Source organism: Salvia miltiorrhiza, chromosome 2 (genome assembly GCF_028751815.1).
Source record: "Salvia miltiorrhiza cultivar Shanhuang (shh) chromosome 2, IMPLAD_Smil_shh, whole genome shotgun sequence".
Taxonomy (NCBI): Eukaryota; Viridiplantae; Streptophyta; class Magnoliopsida; order Lamiales; family Lamiaceae; genus Salvia; species Salvia miltiorrhiza.
The window spans coordinates 21,614,101-21,631,936 of NC_080388.1; positions in this window are offsets into that span (position 1 = coordinate 21,614,101).

A 17,836-nucleotide genomic window follows, 5' to 3' on the forward strand; every position below is an offset into this window, starting at 1 on the left:
CTCTAGCGGAGAATTGGGTCTGATCGGATTGAATTGTATCATGTGGTTGTTGCTTCTTAAAATCTTAACAATGAACATCTCGTGAGGAATGTGAATGGCTAAGAGACTTAGATTGGTTGGAGATGTGAATGGTGAGGAAGTTTTCTTGTGAACTATCTTTTGGTGTCGTGACTTTGCTTGAGGACAAGCAAAGGATCAAGTGTGGGGGGGTTGTTTAGCCCTATTTTGTGATGAATCTCTGGGTATTTACGTCTTATATTGACTTTTATTTTGGTCTCTTTCACTTAAGAGTTGAATGATTTGAGCTTTTGTGCTAATTTTGTGGTCTCAGGATTTTGTGCTCAAATTGATTGATATGTGGACAAAAATAAAGTCAGAATTTAGTTGATTGGTTTGAATAAGAATCGAAGTTTGTCTCGATACGAGTTCGTAGGCGAAAACGGATCCAAAATCCGACTTGAAACGAGGGAGAACAGGCCAAAACAAAACCGCTGCGCATTGCAGTAGACGGCGGGCGCCGTGGGACGGCGGCCGCCGTGCCCATTCTGCGAAAGGCCCTCACGGCGGCGCCGTTACACGGCGGCGGCCGCCTCTGTGCAGATCCGACAGTACGATTTTTCGATTAAAAACCCCTTTCTAGGGTTTTACTTTATCATACTCGTCTCCAGCAGCCTCCATAGGCGATTTTCACCTCTTTCTTAAGGTTTTTAGAGTTTCACAACACTTACTTTCGATCTTGGATTCATTGGATTGCTTTGGATGTCAATTAACATTTCATCCGATTGGATTTCCTTGGATTGCTACGTTTTGTAAGAACTCCTTTGATTCTCTTTGTTTTATGAATCCTTTGGTTAATTAAGTTTTGTGTTTTATGCTTTGATGAATGTGATGATTGGAGATTATTATTGTTGAGTTTAGATAATCTTGATTATATGAATTCTTTGGTTAATTGAATCCTTGTTTTATACTTTTGATGGATGTAAGGATTAGAGATGATTGTTGTTGAGTTTAGATAATCTACGTGATTCGTAGTTCGTTGCTATTGCTTACGTTTTTCCCTTCTTGTTGGTGAAAGTTTAGAGATTTCTTTTTATGGAGATTAAGATTTTCTTTGCATTCGAATCTTATGCTTGATTTAGTTTCTTGCCTAGGTAGTTATTAATCTTTGATGTTTACAAGTTTATGATCGTTTGGTTTAGTGTTGGAGTTGGAAACTCTTGTTGATTTCGTTAATGTTCAAATACCATGTTCTAGTTAGTTCGTCGTTGAGTTTCTTGCGGAATTCTCTTGGATTGTGTGTGTTTGCTTAACATTCATTTGATTAAATGTTAATATGTTATTTCGCCTAGATAATCGTTGTTTATGGTGTTGAATTGATGATTGCTTTCTAGATTGCTAGTTTAGAACCTTAGCTTTGTTTTCCTTCTTGCGTTCTTATTGGCTTCCTATCTTTTGCCTAGTTAACTTTATATGCTTTAATTTAATTACGCATTAGTTAATCGGAGAGAAAGTGTCAGACCCAATTACCCGATTAGAGTGTTTAGATTTCTTTTAAGTTTCTTGTGAGCAATACGATTAGAGCCCTGCTAAGTCTTCCTTGTGAGACGACTTGAGTCACCTTACCACCCTAGGACGACCTCGTATAAATTCGAGTCCATCCGTTAGGTGTTTTTGGATGAGTCACCACGATTATCCCATTTTTTCTTTTCTTTCTGCCCTTGTCCAGGAATAGGTGAATTAGATACTTGTGTGATTGGGGTCGCCTGGATTACTGGCTCTTGTGCAGTTCTGTCTGGTTGCATGGCCAGTTCCATGTCGAGTGCCCTATTCAAGGCCTCCGCGTAAGTCAGTGCGCTTTGACTTGCCAACACCACCCTAAACTCTTGCTTCAGTCCGGAACAAAACAAATCAGACATCTTCTCATCAGTATCTACCCGATATGGCGCATAACGGGCTAAGTCCCAGAATTCTCGATCATATTCTGCTACTGTTTTCTGTCCTTGCTTAAGGTTAACAAACTCCATTTCTTTCTGCTTGCGATAGCTCCTGGGTATATACTTTTCGTAGACGGCTGCTTTAAATTGCTCCCAAGTAAAATTTTCTAACTGTTCTGGAGTTAAGGTTTTCTATTTAGCCTCCCACCAGAAATCCGCCGATCCTTTCAACTGATAATTCATGCACATAAGACGCTCTTGGTCGTTACACCGGAGAAATCGGAAGATTCGCTCCATGCTACGAATCCACTCTTCTGCTTCTGTAGGATCTCCCGTTCCATTAAAAATTGGTAGATTCTGTCGTAAAAAGAGTTCTTCAATCCTTCTTTCAGGTGGTGGAGGTGGTGGCGGTGTGGGATCTCTAGGATCTTCATCCTCTTCTTCTTGATTTTGGTTTCTTCTTCTCGGTGGCATGCTAGATAGACACACAAGTTAGCATAAGATAATTCCTCATATACCACTGGTTCGCAAAATCCTATTCTCACCGTTAAGATCATATTCTTGGGATAATAATCCATATTAAACACTATCCATATCCAGACATCACATAATTAAGCGTATAATGAAAGCTCATCGAAAAACTGAAGACCATCTCAACATCATCTCATATATACATATCTCTATAGAAATTCTCCTCATGCGGGGACCTCTTCATAAAAAGGAGGGAGTATTATACATAAAAAAGAACATCCCTAATACTACTGTGATACTCCTTCTATACTAATCATCGTCTCAATCTCTTATCGTGAAACTCATCATCTGGTCCAAACCGTCAACTCGACCATCCTCAGAGTCTGCTATTCCCGGCTCTGGCCCAACATCACTTATCTTCGTCCTCGAACTGGTTAGTCTTCTCCATGGGTGACTGATGGGAAATGATCCATGGTCTGATAATTGCTCTCGTCCCGTAATATGTATCCTACCAACTATTCTCATGAATCGTCTTTCTACGGATCATCATTCTCGCTATACCGTCCTAGTTACCTAGACATCCCTAACTCATGTCGGGTATGGTAGGAAATCAAATATGATGAATAAAAATGCCTGAACCTTATAAAAGCGAGTTCAAGTAGAGGAAGGATTCCATAACAACCGGTGTTGTCTCAAGAATAGATGAAGAAGTCACAATCAGTGTAAAATCATATGCTGGAATAGAAACTAGAACAGAAATTGGGATATAATATAATGAAAGTGAATCAATATTGGAAAAAGGGACAATCGACCAAACGAAAAATGAATTAATCTCCAGCATCAAAGTAAAGATCTTCAACACAAACGGCTCAGGCTCGAAACAATGGGATCTGGCAAAAATCAACTCGAGTACAAATGGCTCGGGCTCCAGCATGGGCTTAAATGGGCGCAATAAAGATTGAAATATGATCATAATAGGGTAAAGGCTCAGTGAGTCCACACTCATAAACTAATCTGGCGACAATAAACGCGGTCCCGGGGAAAATACCTCTTATTATTAAGTACTAGTGTTCAAGAGTATCTACGCATCTCCTAAGGTCTCTATAGTACGCTCACCTTATCGGTGTCTTGTCCACAAACTTTGGTATTAAGAAAGCTCTCTATTTCTGCTACTCCAGCGGTAGTAGTGGCAAAAGTGTAGAGCACCCTTGACGCTGTCAATCTCCGAACTGCAAAGCCTCAAGTCAACGTCTATGATAGAATCCTAAAACTCCCCTAAGTTATCCCTATAATTTTAAATGAAATCTCTAAACTCTCTTCGTACTATCTCAATTGTCAGGCTCTCTCTCCTGCAAGGAAGAAATAGCAATTGTTATAAACTAAGGTACCGAAACTTACTTGGTATATCTCACATCGACAACATGCTCATTCTTGTTGGTACCCTATTGCGGTCACGACCACTAATCTTCCTTCATATAGAAATATTGCTTACACATAACATAATCCATCGTCTCGGTCACATCCGCCCATCGGAACAATACAAACTTATTAGTAATGCATGCTCACTCTCCTCATTAAAGCAATAAAGAACAACAGTAAACTCCTACCTCGATAAACCGGAGGAGATGGAGGTGCTTGGGTTCTGGATTCAAACTCACTCTCGAACTTAACTTTCAAACTAGCCTAATAATTCAAGTTAGACTAGACTCAATCCAAGAATAGATGAAATCAAGGGTTTCGACTCGATCAAGAAATAGACTCAGAGCAGACGACCTGCTCTGATACCACTCTGTCGCAGCCCGAGGTCTAGCCAGTGATAGCGTAGACCGAGTATCGATACGACTAAATAAAATAATGAAGTAAAGAAAGAAGAACTAGATCAAACAACAAGCGGAAACTCACAACAAAACATGTAAAGATGAACAACAATAATATCATCTCAAAGACACAAATATTATCGGCTTCATAAGTTCAAAAGTACAAGGATTCTCGACAAAGTTTACAAAGCGGACATTGTTAAAAATTTACAAAGGTTTATAATTTACAGAGTCTCGCAGCAAAACGTGATCAGACTATATGTATGAAGACATATAGCCGAGAGTGTATTTCCTGATTAAGTTCAAAATATATATACATCCAACCTCAAAAGGCTACCGTATGAAGTAGAAATACGGTAAAAGAAACAACGTCATCCAAAATAAGTCCCCGCCAGCACCAGATCGATCTTCCTCCTCCTCGCTTATCCTGCACATTTAGAAATACATGCAGGGCTGAGTACAAAGTACTCAGTGGACATAAGCCGAAAAACAAAAGAAAGCGTGCTCTTAGAGCTATAAATTGAACTTGCCACAACATAAGCATCACACAGGGATTTTAGTATAAATGAACTCGTGTAAGCAATTTCGCAAATCATAAACATCATAAATAAGCGACTGCAGTCAAAATACTTAGCATGCATGTACCACGTCTACTACTCATTATTAAAGGTACTGAGAAGTAGGCCTCCCTCTCAAGTATCGTGAACGGCCGACCCGAAGACGGCTCGCAGTCACCTCTGTGCACAAAATCCTGCTTGTGGCAGGATCGAATTCGTCTCATCTCAAAAGTAGAGGGTAACATACAATTTATCATTATAACTTGGCAAGTCAAACAGTTTAAAACATCATTTAACTCAAATCATAATCTTAAATATCATATCATTTAAGAAAGCTCGTATAATATGTATACTCAAAATAATGCCCACCTGACAAACTTAGCATACTCTCATAGTACTTGGGCGATATTACTTCTGTTCTCTGCTCGTAGCTTCAGATGTCACAACGTCGGAGTGGTTCATGAGATAAGATAAATAAAACTAGTCAGGAACTCCCTTACTATGTATATCATTCTTATCTCAATGCTATCTCATCATTCATCTTCTATATACCCCAACTATCTCAATCTCCTAAGTATATACATATATCCTAAGAAGTCACAAATCCTACTCTCGACTTGTCACTCAACTCGGAATAAACTCATAACAAACAAGCACATAGACATGCGTAAGCACATAAGCATATAATTTCACACATAGACATGTCACAAACAAACTCCAATGAAAACTCCTCAAAACTCATATTAAACTCTTATAACGCTCAAAAATATCAATACAAAAACATTTGACTCATTAGACTTGGCTCGGTGGCTAGAGCAGAGCAGAAAAGCTCGATAGAACAGAGCAGAAAAGCTCGACAGAGCAGAGCAGAAAAACTCGGCCGAGCAGAGCTGAAAGACTCGGCAGAGCAGAGCTGAAAGACTCGGCAGAGCAGAGCTGAAATGACTCAGCAGAGCAGAGCTGAAATGACTCAGCAGAGCAGAGCTAAATGACTCGGCAGAGCAAAGCCGAAAGACTCGGCAGAGCAGAGCTGAGTGACTCGGCAGAGCAGAGCTGAATGACTCGGCAGAGCAGAGTCGAAAGACTCGGTAGAGCAGAGCTGAAATGACTCAGCAGAGCAGAGCTGAATGACTCGGCAGAGCAGAGCTGAAAGATTCGGCAGAGCAGAGCTGAAATGACTCAGCAGAGCAGAGCTGAATGACTCGGCAGAGCAAAGCTGAATGACTTGGTCAGAGCAGAGCAAAATGACTCGGTCAGAGCAGAGCGAAATGACTCGGCAGAGCAGAGTAGAATAGCTTGCCAGAGCAGAACAGAAATAGCTCGCCAGAGCAGAACAAAAACAGCTCGGTAGAGCAGAAAAAAAACTGCTCGGCAGAGCAGAAAAGTTACATCAAGCCAACCTTAGATCTATCAATACAAGCCACTTAAACACTTACATAAATTATCAATCCAATCCATCAATTATCATGTTAATCATCTCATAAGTTTATACTCATCATCAATTCATCATTTAATCCACAGACTCAAGATCTCCCAATTTTAGGCAAACTAACCTAAGTGAAAAATTCACATCTCATGACAAAGCTTTACAATACACATAAGAATCATCTCAAAACACCTCAATAAGCATAGATCTCATGCCAATTAAGAAAAGAATAAGAAAAAAATTTGAAGGGCAAAGGCCCTAATTTTCGAAAATTAAGGAAAATGAAGGAATGAGAGTTTTCATGCTTCAATCATCCATCTACACACATATATCTCAATATAAAGTCTAGATCCGTAAGATTAGAACACTTACTGAAGTAAATCAAAGAGAAAAAAATAAAATCTTCTTTCCAATCTTCAAGCTTGTATCTCCACTAATCTCTAGGCTTTACCAAGGAAATAGAGGTGTTTAGATCAATATCTTCGAAAGACTTTGGTGTAGAGATGATCTAAAAAGCTTGGTGTTCTTCGATCATGGAGGATTAATGGAGGAAAGGAAGATTAGAGAGAGAAAACGGTGAGGCCGTGAGTTAGGGAGGAAGTGAGAAGAAAGAAAAAGTGTTTTGTTTAATATCATCCACTTGCTTCCAAGCTTAGCCAACAAGTAAATGCTCAAGCTTATCCACTAAGCCACTTGATTAAAACACACATGTCTAATTGATTATAATAATCAAGTGAGAGTGTAGTATTGTGTGGTGGAAAATAAACCATGTGTTAAGCCACACTAATTATATCATGGAAAACTAGTCACAAATTAATGAAATGTTATAGCATAATTATTCTTGTGACCAAAATTAAAATAATAGCACTAACATTAGTACACTCACTCAATTTATAAATACATCATCATAGAAAAATAAATAAAAATTTGAAAAGAAAATATTGTTGGAAAAATTTTACAAGTCGACATTCTTCGATTTCTCGGTAAAAATAAATCTCGTTCGTTTTGAAAACTCAAAATAAATCTTGGGCTCTATCATTCTAAAAAAAATCATAATAAGTCAATCACAAAGACACATGTATCAAAAGTCACATAATCAATTAATCAAGTAAATTCACATAATGTGACGTCAAAACAATCGACAGTCACTTAAGACAAAACGTCTCTCAAACCAACTCTTTTCCTCAGGGTTCTCACTCTTTCTTTCTCAACTCTATTTCTAACTCATAATTCCCATTTTCTTAATAGGACAGTAATTCCCTTTGATAGCTCCGTATCCGGTAGCTCTATATCCGGTGTTGGAAATAAAATAAAATCTCAGCTCAATTCAATCATCATCTCTAACTCAACTCATTCTCAAATCTATTCACATCTAACTCTATCATTGGTTCTAAAAACTCTTATCTCTATTTAAGGAAAAACTCTGTCTCATTCGGAAATAAAAAAAAATCTAGCATCTCGATATCTCAGTACTCTCAATAGTATCGTGACACTATTACTAATAAGGAAAAGTACGGGGTGTTACATCAACCCTGATGTCAACATGCTTAAAGTGAAATCAACCTTTAATGTGTGTCAAGCCATCCCAGACATTTAATGCTATAGAGTTCGTACTAAATGGGAATCCCACTTTTCAGAAAAATATACATGGATGTCTGCTGGATATCAACATCAACATACGAATGTGCAGATCCACCTATCACAATCATTCCTTAACACAACGAAAAGATTCAATGAACAACTGACCGAATTTTGAATAAGGTTATCACCAACGGCTATATTTAAATTCTTGTCTATATATATAAGCTCAAATTACGTTTGGAAGTGGGAAACCCGGGAGGTGAATCTTTAGCATTGTTGTGTTCATTCTATTTTCAACCTTTTTGGTTAATCTTTTGAGAACAACAATAGCCCAAAAAGGAACTTTCACTTTAAAATTTCAAGTTTAAACTTGAGAATACATTAGAAGTTCCTAAAATAGGTGTTCTTTATTGTTAACATCTTATGCCTAGATCCGAACACACTGATCCTTTCAATTATTCTTAATTGTAACAATGTGTTCACTAAGTTTGAGAAAACCTCCTTCTTTATAACTATTACTCATTGTAAAAGATGAGTGTAGAAGTGAAGGGAAGTCGGTAAGTAAGCTTCAAGTGAGAAGTCTAAAAGTTGGGGAAGCAACGAGTGCTGCCAAAAAATAGCATACAATGACAATCCACATAAATTGTCAATACGGTATTGCAACCGCGTAAATTGCTCAACGATTATGGTCACGTAACCCATGTGATTAGTCTAAGGTGAACTGACTGGTCAAGCTGACTTGCATCTTTAAAACAGGGAATTTAAGGCTAAGAGATTCCCCTGTTTATCATGGTTGTTGATGTAGGAAAAGTTGCTCCGAGCCACATTAAAATTGCTTTTTTGTTGTACTTTATGTTTTTACTTGAGTTTTGTTGTGCTTGCTTAAACTGTTTTCAAACACCTAAAAAAAATTACTTTAAACAAGTAAACTGATTGCATTTTTACAATCTGAATTTTAGTTAAGTGTTGCTTCATTTGTCAAACCTTTCAGCACACTAACCACCTATGACTCAACCTAAAACACCTCTAGATTGACTTGCAATAGAACAAGGACATCCTAGCGATGGTAAGTTGACCCAGTGTCATCTCTCAAGGAAGATCTTTAAGGGCTTCTAATTGTATCACACGAAAGCAGTAAAGGTTGGATTGAAAGCAGTAAAATTAACTAAAGCTTGGAATTTAAACTTAACTAGAAATGTAAACTTAAGAATTATCTAGGCGGAAAAGAATTATTAACTAATGCTTGTAAATTAAACTTAACCAAAACTTAATCTTTAAATTAACTAAGCAGAAAAGAATTAAACTAATGCTTAAGCAGAATTAAACTATTAAATCTAGGCATGATTAAAAGCATAAAGTAAAAGAATTAACTAGGCGAGTTGAATTTAAATAACTTTAATTACAAGCTTCTAATCTAACTAGGCAGAAACGAAATTGCATAATTGAAAGTAAAGCATAATTAAAGTAGAAGCAAGTAAATAAACGTAAATAAAATAAATACTGAAATCGCTAAGAAGCAAATCTGTCACTTGATTACAACTCGAACGAAGAACTAACTAAAACAGAATTTAAAGCTAACTAAGAACTAACTAAAGCTTGAAACTAGAGAACTATCTAAAACGAGAATTAAACTAAGAATGATTTGATTGCCTAAGGTCTAAGCTACTCTTGATCGAAGGCTAAAAGATTATTTTTCATGAAGAACATTGAGCCCTATTTATAGACTTTCTTCCAACCCTAATGCGGATCAAAAAGGCCTTGCAAAACTGGACTCTTAAAGATAAGCATCGTGAAATCAAAGGAAAGTCCAGCTGGCAGCGTGCTCTACAAGTAACGGCATCTCTGGCAAATATTTGCTACTCTGGAACCGTGCTAACTCTGGCGAATATGGCAGAGCTGGAAGTCAGCTCTGGATTAGTTGTCAGCTCTGGAACAGTAGTCAGCTCTGTCGAGTCCTAGCTCTGCTCTGTCAAATGAGTTCTGCTCTGAAGATAAAGTTCAGCTCTGGAGATAGAGTTCAGCTCTGACTATGGAAGTCAGCTCCGCTCTGGTATTTCAGCTCTGTCGAGCGTGGTCAGTTCTGGCGCGGTATTTTAGCTTTGCTCTAGTGCTTGATTGTCAGCTCTGGACACCAGTTTGCGCCAGAATATGCCATTCTACTCCAAAATCTCCAGAATATCATTCTTTCTCCTATTTTATAAAAATCTCCTACAAAGCCTAAAACAGACTCATAAACGCACCAACTTCCAGAATATTTAGCTCAAATATAGCACAATCAAACCCCCGAAATAAGAACAATTAAGCATAAATCAACCCCACCACACTTAGCCTTTTGCTTGTCCTCAAGCAAAATCACTATGAATCCTAGGAAGAGAGCGCTTCACGATGATTATTTCCATCCAAACATTCCAATCAACATATATCTCTCAAATCATGCAAGTACTCAAAGTTTAAGAAACAACACAGCGGTAAAGCAAATAATTCGATCAGACCCAATTCTCCGCTAGAAGTGAATTCCCTAATGTGATCGCCTTTATAATCAATATCTCCATTTTTCACACTTCGTGTGCTTAATCACTTAAATTTTGACAGTTGAGCCATAATTCATGAAATAAAACCATTTGGATGTAATCCAAAGTCTTTTCACGTGGTTTCCCATGCTCATAGTTAAACTAGAGGAGCAGAGACTCAGAGCTGTCATTTTCAGAGCTGGCAATTCGTCCAGCATTTTTAACATTTCACAGATAAGGATACGATCGTAGGCAATTACAATGACAACACTCCTTCTAGCATCTACCGGACAAATCATGTTTTATTTACTTACAACCGTGTTGCAACAAAACTCATAATTCTTTGCATAATCAAGAAACATATATCAAAAGCAAAATCAGAATAACCACTATTCAATCACAAACCTGAAATTCACATCAAAAACCATCTCTTCCACAAATTCATAAAAATTAGCAAGCATCCAAGAATAAACTAAGAACAGAGGGACCAATCGCCCAATCAAAAGCATGCAACAAAACAAGACACCCTCCCCCCCACACTTTGGTGAATCGTGATCGAGTGGATAACATATTAATTGGTGAATTGTGATTATGCTGTGAATTTTACCTAGTGTTAAACTTGAGAGTTGAGAGAAAGAGTTGAATTGCTGAGAACAAAAGGAAATCTGCCGTAGTATTAGGAGAGAGCGTGTGTTTACAAGATACAGGTGCATGGGTATTTATAGAATACATGCTAGGGGTAAAATAGTAATTTAGGCCTAAAGTCACGTTTCCCGCATGGTCAAGGTCACCGCGGTAATTTTGCCTTTCTTCATTCATTCCTCTGTTCAAAAATCGAGAACCGGATGTCCTCTGCAGACAGGTGATTCCTCTGCTCTGACGCTTCCGAGTAAAATGGTCAGCTCTGCCGCTGACTGTCTGTGCATGAAGCGCTTCTCTGGCCTAAATGATTCCTCTGATCCAAGGGATTCCTCTGATCTGAATCCATCCCTCTTATCTGGGCCCGTTCCTCTGCCCAAACCCATTCCTCTGTCTGAGTGATTTCTCTGATGCTTCCCGGGTGAAACGCTCATTCCTCTGCTCTGCACATATTACTCCTCATCAGCTACTCTCTCCTCTGGTCTGGCTAGTTGCTTTGAGACGAAGTAACTAGTCAGAGTGTTCGCCCGCATTGCTGACGTCATCCGCATTAAATGCCCGCCCTTTTGCAGCGTGCCTTCCCGCATCCCGAGGTTACCTTTTCAGCCCTTCCGCCTTTTTGTTTCTCCGTAAAAATCCTCAACCTCGATCCTTTTTCTGGTGCCACGTGTCGTTCATCCCGCTACTTTGCTGCTGCCCGCGTAGTTTATACCTTTGTGGATTCAAACTTAGTTTTCACTTTTCATCTTCTTCATTTTCACTTCGAATCGTTTCGACTGCTCTCCCGATTTCTGGCGATCCTCCTTCTTCAATTCCGGCGTATACCTTGCGACCTTCCTTCTTCAATTTCCACCGCAGACCTACCTAGGTAAATCGCGCATCCCCCTCCCCTGGTACTTATATTCGGCGTGGGTTAGTTATATTAAATCTGTTGGTGCTCTGATTGAGCTTGTAAACCCTAGGTTTTAATCAACCATGGCTTCCTCCTGCGCCGACCAACTAGTTTTTTCCCTTTCTCCCTCTCCCTCCTCCGGCTTCTCCACCTTCTTCTCCTGCTCCTCAGAATCCCCAGGACCTTCCGACTTCTTCTGCCCCTTTGAATCCTCAAGACCCCTCGGCCTCTCCTGAATCTTCCCCACCCCCTTCTAAAATGCCGAAGTCCATTCCCGACTCCAAGTTGGATATCGCGGACCTAAACAGGATGATCGCGACGTGTAGAAACCCTGTCGGCCTAAGGTTTGAACCACAGTCCAAAGCTTTAGAGCCACTCCGTAGGATGCAGATGAATACGGCGGTCATATGGCGGGCCCAGATTGACGCCGGACTGAGACTTGCTCCTCCTCCACTCTTAGTGGAGGTTTGTAATTATTTCCAGATTCCATTTTACCAAGTAGCCCCCTCCGCTCTTCAGAGGTTATTTTGCTTCCATATTTTGTGTAGAGCTCATGGTGTCGAAGACACTAAAAAACTATTCCTTCAGACCCAATCCCTGAGGTTATAGGGGGGTCCCCTGTACAGCTTTGCAGCCCGTAAAACATATCCCACCACCTTCCTCAACTTCCTAAATTCTTATGATAAGGGTTTCCTGCCCTATTATTGTTTCTTGGTGACTTCCACCGGCACTTAGCGCCAATACGGTGCCCAAGAGCTAAAGTGGCATGAGATCCGCACTAAGCATAAGCCCCCTTCCAAGGAACCCCCAGTGATTTCGATCTGGGGGTGATTGCCCACCTTAACGCCTTAAATAACGAGGAGCCCTTCCCCTACAAACAGCTTACCGATAACAATTCGGACTCTAGCAGCCAACGATTTATTCCCCTGTATCCAAGCACAGCTATAGGTAATATCACGTGTTAATAAATATATATATAATCATTACTCTGATTCTGATAATATAACGTTGTTTGTCTGCAGGCATGTCGTGGAGACAGAAGTGCCGATCCATTCTTTCGGCCGACCGTCCCTCTGGCACTGGGGGGCGGGGCTCTGGAGACACCAGCTCCAGGACAGACACACCAGAGCAACCCGCTGGCTCTGGGCTGGACACCTCCTAAACAGTGTCTGACGTCGCTGGGGTGACTACCCCCACTCAGAGCTTTCCTCCAGACAAAGGGAAGTCCATGGATGTTCTGTCCATGTTCAGCCAAGATAGTCAGAGGGCTGGTGGCTCGAGCTCTGGCTCTCACAGGGCGGAGGGAGGGTCTGCCATTTTTGGGGGTAATATCCCCGTGGTGGACATTTCTGAAGATGTTCCCGCTCCGGAGACGGCCCAAGACATCCTACCCCTACATTCACGAGAAAGAAGAGAAAGGGTACCTTGGTATCCCTTGCAGAGAAGAGAAGGAGGGAGTCCCTACAAAAAGGGAGCAGGCTGGTGGTGAAAGAGGAGCCGGCAGATGAAACGGAGACCGCCTTCGTGGATGCCGAGGGGGGCAGTCTTCTGGCCCTCACTGCAGAGGCATCGGAGGCCTCTGCTTCCAGGCCCGTCTCGTCCATGAAGGGGCGAGACTTTGTGCGGAAGTTGCTTACCCAGATCCATCCCAAGGATTAGGAGGCAGCCTCCAAGATGAAGAGGGCGAAGTTGGCCAGCAACATCGGTCAATTGTGGACTCAGGTACCCTGCACTTACTCCCACCTTAGCAATTTTTGGTGTTTACCTTTTGATTTCTCTGCTTTGACATTTTCCCTCTGGTTCCCTGCAGCTGGAGTCCCACATAGGCGAAGCAATCCAGTGTATCGACGACTACGATACACTAGAAAAGGACCTGAAAAAGGAGAGAGAGGCGTAAGTGAAGCGTGACCAGGAGGTCACGGTCCTGATGCAGCGCTTTAGCAAGGCTGACACGGACATGGCCGCACTGCAGGCCAAGTTCGAGCAGTCAGAGGTGGAGAAGGCTTCCTTGGCCTTAGAGTTGGAGAGGGCGAAAGAAAGAAGGGTATGCGAACTTGGTGCACTTCTGGGATCGGTACCAGGGAGAGTATAAAGAGTCCAAACGCCGGTGGAAGGTGGCCTGTGATGCCGCCATGAAGCGGGGCTATGTGATGGGTGCCCGGGACCAGCGGCTGGAGTTCTTCATCTCCCCTCGGGGCCAGAAATTCTTGGACATGATGCTGGAAGATACTCTGACGACGTTCCAGAGGACCCCCGACTATCTGGAGGGGTTCTCCCAGCTCTTTGCCTAAGTTATCAAGGAGACCGCGCTGAAGACGGCAGAGATGTTGGGAGCGTCCAAGGAGCAAGCCGCTGCTCTGGACCTGGAGGCCTTGATGGACAACATCGAGGATGATGATCTCAACAGGCTACTGGGTATACCTGCTGATTCCCCGGAGAAGCCTGTGTGGTGGTATCCGGTTCTGGAGAAAGCCCTTCCCCAATTCGCCTTTGGGGTTTGCTCTGATCCTGTGCCGACTACTCCCAAGTACCAGCCCTCTTTCTGCGACTCTCTGAAAACATTCGTAGGCCGATTGAGGGGCCAGACTGGCACTAGCTTCCGGGGATTCGAGCAATTCAGCATGGAGCCCCCTCTGCCCTCCACCTTTGATGCCTCTACCTCCACCTCTGATGCCGTGGACCAGCTCTTGGCTTTGTATCGAGATGAAAGTGCATATACCAGGGAAGCCCTGAAGCTGCTGGATGTGGATCAGCGTCTATGTGAGGTGGATGACTCTGGGACGTTGAAGGTGTTTGAGGAGAAGGTCCCTTCCGCCGAGGTCTCTGACGCTGCCGCCGGAGCTGTTGACCCAAAATCCTCTACTGCTACTCCTCCCTCATGACTGCTACTCCTTCCTCCTACCTGCTGTTATTATCTTTTCCCTCCCTTTGGAGTTTGTACATCTTTATTGTAAATATACTATTACATTTGAATGATACTCTCTTTTGTTCTAACATGATGTAAAGTTTTAATTCCTTTGAACTACTGACGAACCCTGATTGCGATGTCTCTCTGTTCTTGGAATGTCATGAGTTCACTTTCATTCTTCTGGAGTTCTTGTGTATTATTTTACTTCCTGCCGTATTGTCTTATGTTTTCCTCATTATGCTTTTGGTTCGGCTTTGCATTTACTCCTGCTTCCTGTTGTTTTGTTGTTGTTGTCCTGCTTTTGAGTTGATGTGTGTTGTATTTTGGCGCTCCGTGATGTAGCTGTCGTTTCCTCTGTAGAGAGTAGGGTTTTGATCTTTTGTTGAAGTGTTCGCGATTCCTCTGATTGGCTTTTGCTTGTTTATGTTGTTGAGGTATGAATGATTTCTCTGATCTTCTCGGCTCTGATTCCCTTTTAGCGTGCCGTGCTTTGACTTTTCCTTTCATCGTTCTGGCTCTTCCTCGTGTGTATTTCTCTGACGCTTCCCTCCTAGGCATTTCTCTGACGCTTCCTTCCTAGGCATTTCTCTGACGCTTCCCTCCTAGGCATTTCTCTGCTGCTTCCCTTATACGCATTTCTTTGCCGCTTCCCTCCTAGGCATTTCTCTGCCGCTTCCCTCCTAGGCATTTCTCTGCCGCTTCACGCATATGCATTTCTCTGACGCTTCCCTCCTACTGGCTGCAATACTCTGCGTGGAGCATAGCTGGTCATAGGGATCCAGCTAACTTTCACGGCTTACGAAATGGATCGGCCTCAGCCTCGACAGCTCCGCGCCATCAGGGAAACGTCAATTGTCCTCCGCTCGAGTTGAGCCTCTTGTCAAGCAGCTTGCAGTCGCCATTGATCTCCACCAACTTTTCCTTCACAAACATGATCTTCGATTCCTTGAGCATCACCTGAGAATTGAGCTTCTTTCTCGTGATCTCGTACGTCTTCACGAGACTGCTCTTGTAACAGCCCGGCTTCAGAGTTGACGGCTGTCCCCACAGACCAACAGAGTCTTTTCTACCGTATTTTGTCCTCACTCGCACGCTCCCTGAGAAACTTTCCAGGGGGTCACCCATACCGGAATTGCTTCAAGCCAAGCACGCTTAACCTTGGAGTTTCTTCCACGTGGGCACCAGAAAAGAAGATGCATCTTGTTGATATGAGTAGCACCTATCAAATCACTTAATCTCTCCTCGAATATGCAGTCCTATACCTGCATATTCTCATAATCCCTCTCGTTTGGGTGTGTTTTGGTTCATCCATGTGCCCCTCCGCTTGGAAGTCTTAATCGGAGCCGCTCCTTCTTCGTGCCTCTTTTGCACCGGCGATCACTCCGCACTTCGTCCCCGGGCGTCACAGGCCCACCAGCTTCCACTTGGTTCGTCCCCGAACCACACCATACTGGGAGAGGTTCGGCTCTGATACCACCCTCGTCGCCGCCGTGTCGACTGCAACAGCCGGTCAGGCAGCCTTCTCCCTCTTCCCGACCAGAGATGCACGGCAGCGGCCGAGACCATAGCGTCGCCGCCAGTCCCTGCTTCTCTCTGCCGCCGCCTCTGCACATGCAGCGGCGGTCGTTGCTTCGGCAAGCAACCGCCCTCTCACCCTATTTCATTTTGTGCCCCTCTGTCATTCTATATTTCTTTTTTGTAAAAACTTTAATCTCTTCTATTTTCTTTTCTTTTTGTAAAAGCAGTGAATATGCATTCTAATAAATTTAATGTTGTGTATGCATGTTTGAATTTGAAAACTAAGAACTTTTGTGGAAGTTTGTTTTTGTGCAGAAATGAAAAACATTAAAAGAAACAACTTTGTAAAAACAATTAAAATTTACCAGCTGAGATTCTGTAGGGAGAATCTGCAGATTGAATTGTGTAATGAAAGGAATAGATGAGGAAGTGAGTTGGGGATGATAGATTGAGGATGATGGAGTGGAGTTTAAATAGGGTGAAGTTCGTGTGCAGCAAGCATTAAGCTTTGTTGGGAACCCCATGGAATATCGTGTCTTATTTTGATGATACCAAAATCCTTAGGTTTAATATGTGATAGACTAGAACAACTTGAACTCAAGTGTTAGAGTTCGTTTCTAGTTTAGTTTGCGGTTCTGAAGACTGAAGACTGAAGAACGAAGGACTGAAGACTGAAGTTACCAACTGAAGTATCAGTTGAAGAATCAGTTCCGAACTGATTACTTAATGCGTGCCGCGTGGACTCAGCGGACTGATACTAAAGTCAAGTATCAGTTAAACATTCTTCCTCGGACTGAAGTTCCAACGTTCAAAGGAAGCCACGTGCTCACATAGTACAGCCGCATTAAATACAGAGATCTCAGGATCATCCCTCTCTGCAGAGGTCATTCCTATTTGGTGGCTACTTTATCAGAGACGTCGCATCTCCTGCTCTTCAACATAGCCGTTCCCACCAAACAAGGAACCTCAAAGATTGAAGCCTCAGCCCAAATTCAAAAAGCTCTCCAACGGAAGAAATCTTGAAGACGTTCTCCACCAACGGATCTATTCAAGATCTCTCCTATAAGTAGTGCTCGAGGATCACTTCAATCTTCACCGATTCAACGACATAAGCTGAAGCTCTGCCAAAATTGCTACTCAGCCCAAAGCTTAACCTCCCCAAAGCTTAAATCGAAGAAGAGAATTCCAAAGCCAAAAATCAGTCACTGCTGATTACAAACATTCTCTTAAACCTTAGGCAAATATCTGTTTACCCAGAAGCCTAGGTCAAACTTGCTCCAAAGAACTTGTTCTTTGAAGTTTAGTTGGCAAGTTTTCAAACCTCCTTTCGAGAGATAGAATCGAGTGTTTGAGTGGTAAAGGAGTTCAGGAAGGTACTCTGACTCCGTGAGATCCTAGTGCAAGGTCGTGCTAGGAGTGAGAAATCCAACGCGAGTGAAGTGTTGGTACTGAAGAGTGGAATCTTCAGTGGAACGGTTGTGTGCACCCGGAAAGCACACGGTTTGGTTTGCAGTGCACCAGTTAAGCACTTGCGGAGTGGATTGTTAGGTCTGATCAACCGACCGTGGATGTAGGAAGTGTTT